This window comes from Bos indicus x Bos taurus, chromosome 7 (genome assembly GCF_003369695.1).
Source record: "Bos indicus x Bos taurus breed Angus x Brahman F1 hybrid chromosome 7, Bos_hybrid_MaternalHap_v2.0, whole genome shotgun sequence".
NCBI classification, from domain to species: domain Eukaryota; kingdom Metazoa; phylum Chordata; class Mammalia; order Artiodactyla; family Bovidae; genus Bos; species Bos indicus x Bos taurus.
In genome coordinates this window covers 34,742,560-34,747,479 of record NC_040082.1, presented here as the reverse complement: position 1 = coordinate 34,747,479, position 4,920 = coordinate 34,742,560, and positions in this window count along the sequence as shown.

The window sequence follows — 4,920 nt, the reverse complement described above, 5'->3', positions numbered from 1 at the left end:
AAAGGAACTTCAAAATATGTTTCACATAAGTTCACATGTATTTTTATAAAGTATTCATTTCTTCACTGCTATATCCTACAAAATTCATAAATAATTTATGCTAACATACATGCAGAATTTTATTTTTTATAGAAGAATCTTTCTGTAAAAAACAGACACTGAAGTGTAATCTTAACTTTTATCAATTACTTCTTAATCTAATCCTTGTCATCTTAGCTGATTTTATTGTGGAATACTTTTTAAAACTTTATCTCAGAATATTTTAACTAGAATAACACTTAAAAGGAATTTATTATTCAAACAGACATATAGTGTCTTCATCTCAAGGGGCAAACTGTTCTCATTATTCACTTTCATCACTTTCCTCTTCTTCCAAGTACTGAGTCTTCATTCTTTGAATTCTATTGTATTTCATAATATGTACTTCATCATTCAGGACTAAAAAATGTGGCTTTACACTGAAGATAGTTATTTCACAGCTGAGTAATGTTTTTCAATAGACCTAATATGTACTTGAGGATGGAATTTACCTTATACATTGATGTCCCTATAAAAATGAGTACATTATTGAGCTCACATAATGTATGTATTTGAACAATGTAATATATTCAACAGAAACAGGTAACACAACAAATTATAACCAAGTATCCACTTGTACTCCATGAATATCAAATGCTGGACAAATTTCAGCGATATGAGCCACAATGTTTTAACCAAAACAACAGCATAAGTTTGACTTCTATAGAACATGACCTTCATCTGGCAACAAATGAAGATTTTTTTTCGTATTGCCACTTCATGGGAAATAGATGGGGAAACAGTATCAGACTTTATTTTTCTGGGCTCCAAAATCACTACAGATGGTGACTGCAGCCATGAAATTAGAAGACGCTTACTCCTTGGAAGGAAAGTTATGACCAACCTAGATAGCATATTGAAAAGCAGAGACATTACTTTGCCAACAAAGGTTCATCTAGTCAAGGCTATGGTTTTTCCTGTGGTCATGTATGGATATGAGAGTTGGACTGTGAAGAAGGCTAAGCACCGAAGAATTGATGCTTTTGAACTGTGGTGTTGGAGAAGACTCTTGAGAGTCCCTTGGACTGCAAGGAGATCCAACCAGTCCATTCTGAAAGAGATCAGCCCTGGGATTTCTTTGGAAGGAATGATGCTGAAGCTGAAACTCCAGTACTTTGGCTCCCTCATGCGAAGAGTTGACTCATTGGAAAAGACTCTGATGCTGGGAGGGATTGGGGGCAGGAGGAGAAAGGGACGACAGAGGAAGAGATGGCTGGATGGCATCACTGATTCGATGGACATGAGTCTGAGTGAACTCCGGGAGTTGGTTAGGGACAGGGAGGCCTGGCGTGCTGCGATTCATGGAGTCGCAAAGAGTCAGACACGACTGAGCAACTGATCTGATCTGATCTGATTATAGAGCCAAAAGAAAGGAAATAGCTTGACCTAATTCTCCTTGCTTGAAACAGTCACAGTTCTTCTCTTTCATATCTATCTAGGTTTGGGAACCTGGTACTGCTGCATCGTCTGTTATTGTACCTGTCCAGACTCAGGGGTGTGCTAAACCACAAGAGATTCATTCAGGTCAGTGTAGGAGGGGTGGGGAGGACCCATCTGCTGAATGGAAGTAAAACAGAAAGAGACCAGATGGCAGAAGTGATGAGGGTGGAGAGCAGAAAGGAAAATTCCCCAAAGACCTACCAGTGGCATCACTACATCTGCTGAAGGGAAAGCGGCTAAAAAGGGAGTCAGCATGGTTTCAGGACATCTGAGTGAGCTGACTCAGTCAGGGGTTACTCTGCAGGCTTAGCTTAAGAGATAGTTAGGAATGGGGAAGTAATGAACAGGAGATGTGGACATTTTGCCTGATTTCTTTTGTGAGATCATTTCTTCATCTTTGGAAACTATAGCTATTTACCAGGAATTTATGTGCTCTGCTCCCAATCATCATAAACACTGTTAAAAAAAAAAAGGGCGGGGGTTTTCTTTAAAAAGGTCCACCAGCACCATCAAAGATCCCCTGCCTTCATTAAAGCCTTTTCCAGCTTGCTACAACTTATGAAAGAAATGAAATAGCGTACTTAGTTTGCCACAGTCAGCAAAAATGAAATTAAAATATTCAGAGATTCTAAAGATATTAAGTGATTATGGGTTTTGCATCATTTACCTGGATAGAATTCACAGGTAACAAACACTTTCTTAGTTATTTTTACATATAAAAATTAGGCACTAAGGTAAAAGGTATCAGATATCATTTAAAATTAAACTATTTAGAACATGTAAAAATAGAACTTTTGATCTCTTTATCACAAGAGATTGCTAACACAAGGCAATTGCTAACATTGATGACCAGTGTGTGCTTTGTCGCTCAGTCATGTCTGACTCTCTGCGACTCCATGGACTATAGCCTGCCAGGTATGTCTGTCCATGGTTTTCTCCAGGCAAAAATACTGGAGTGGGTTGCTATGCCCTCCTCCAGGGGATCTTCCCAACCCAGAGAGAGATCAAACCCACATTGTATGCTGATTCTTCACTGTCTGAGCCACCATGACCGATAGAGGACAATAAAATAGTTTAAATGTGTATTTTTATATATGTATATATGTGGGAAGGAAGACCATGCCCATAAAAAAAGAGAAGAAAGAGATAAGTCAAAATAATCTCACTGCTCATTCATCCCTAAAATTTGGATTGTGGAAACTTCAATTCAGTTCAGTTCAGTCGTGTCTGACTCTTTGCAACCCCATGAATAGCAGCACACCAGGCCTCCCTGTCCATCACCAACTCCTGGAGTTCACTCAAACTCACGTCCATCGAGTTGGTGATGCCATCCAGCCATCTCATCCTCTGTCGTCCCCTTCTCCTCCTGCCCCCAATCCCTCCCAGCATCAGAGTCTTTTCCAATCAGTCAGTTCTTCGCATCACATGGCCAAAGTATTGGAGCTTCAGCTTCAGCATCAGTCCTTCCAATGAATATTCAGGACTGATTTCTTGAGGATTGACTGGTTTGATCTTGCAGTCCAAGGGACTCTCAAGAGTCTTCTCCAACACCACAGTTCAAAAGCATCAATTCTTCAGCACTTAGCTTTCTTTACAGTCTAACTCTCACATCCATACATGACTACTGGAAAAACTGTAGCTTTAATTAGATGGGCCTTGGTTGGTAAAGTAATATCTCTGCTTTTTAATATGCTGTCTAGGTTTCTCATAACTTTTCTTCCAATGAGCAAGCATCTTTTAATTTCATGGCTGCAGTCACCATCTGCAGTGATTTTGGAGCCCAAAAATATGAAGTCTGTCACTGTTTCCATTGTTTCCCCATCTATTTGCCATGAAGGGATGGGACTGGATGCCATTATCCTAGTTTTCTGAATATTGAGAGTTTTTCACTCTCCTCTTTCACTTTCATCAAGAGGCTCTTTAGTTCTTCTTCACTTTCTGCCATAAGGGTGGTATCATCTGCATATCTGAGGTTATTGATATTTCTCCCAGCAGTCTTGATTCCAGCTTGTGCTTCTTCCAGTCCAGCGTTTCTCATGATGTACTCTGCATATAAGTTAAATAAGCAGGGTGACAATATACAGGCTTGACGTACTCCTTTCCAGATTTGGAACCAGTCTGTTGTTCCATGTCCAGTTCTAACTGTTGCTTCTTGATGTCCATACAGATTTCTCAGGAGGCAGGTAAAGTGGTCTGGTATTCACATATCTTGAAGAATTTTCCACAGTTTGTTGTGATCCACAAAATCAAAGGCTTTGGTGTACTCAATAAAGCAGGAATAGATGTTTTTCTGGAATTCTTGATTTTTGGATGATCAACAATTGTTGACAATTTGATCTCTGGTTCCTTTTCTAAATCCAGCTTGAACATCTGCAAGTTTTTGGTTCACTTACTGTTGAGGCCTGGCTTGGAGAATTTTGAGCATTATTCTACTAGCATGTGAGATGAGTGCAATTGTGCAGTAGTTTGAACATTCTTTGACATTGCCTTTCTTTGGGATTGGATTGAAAACTGACCTTTTCCAGTCTTGTGGCCACTGCTGAGTTCTCCAAATTTGCTGGCATATTGAGTGCAGCACTTTCACAGCATCATCTTTCAGGATTTGAAATAGTTCAATTGGAATTCCATCACCTCCACTAGCTTTGTTCGTAGTGATGCTTCCCAAGGCCCACTTGACTTCACATTCCAGGATGTCTGGCTCTAAGTGAGTGATCACACCATCGTGATTATCTGGGTCATGAAGATCTTTTTTGTACAGTTCTTCTGTGTATTCTTGCCACCTCTTCTTAATATCTTCTGCTTCTGTTAGGTCCATACCATTTCTGTCCTTTATCGAGCCCATTTTTGCATGAAATGTTTTCTTGGTATCTCTAAGTTTCTTGAAGAGATCTCTAGTCTTTCCCATTCTATTATTTTCCTCTATTTCTTTGCATTGATTGCTGAGGAAGGCTTTCTTATCCCTCCTTGCTATTCTTTGGAACTCTGCATTCAAATGGGTGTATCTTTCCTTTTCTTCTTTGTCTTCCTCATCTTTTCTTTTCTCAGCTATTTGTAAGGTCTCCTCAGACAACCATTTTGCCTTGTTGCATTCATTTTTCTTGGGGATGGTCTTGATCACTGACTCATATACCAAGTCACGAACCTCTGTCCATAGTTCTTCAGGCACTCTGTCTATCAGATCTAATCCCTTGAATCTATTTGTTACTTCCACTGTATAATCGTAAGGGATTTGATTTAGGTCATACCTGAATGGTCTAGTGGTTTTCCCTACTTTCTCCAATTTAAGTCTGAATTTGGCAATAAAGAGTTCATGATCTGAGCCACAGTCAGCTCCTGGTCTTGTTTTTGCTGACTGTATAGAGCTTCTCCTTCTTTGGCTGCAAAGAATATAATCAATGTGAT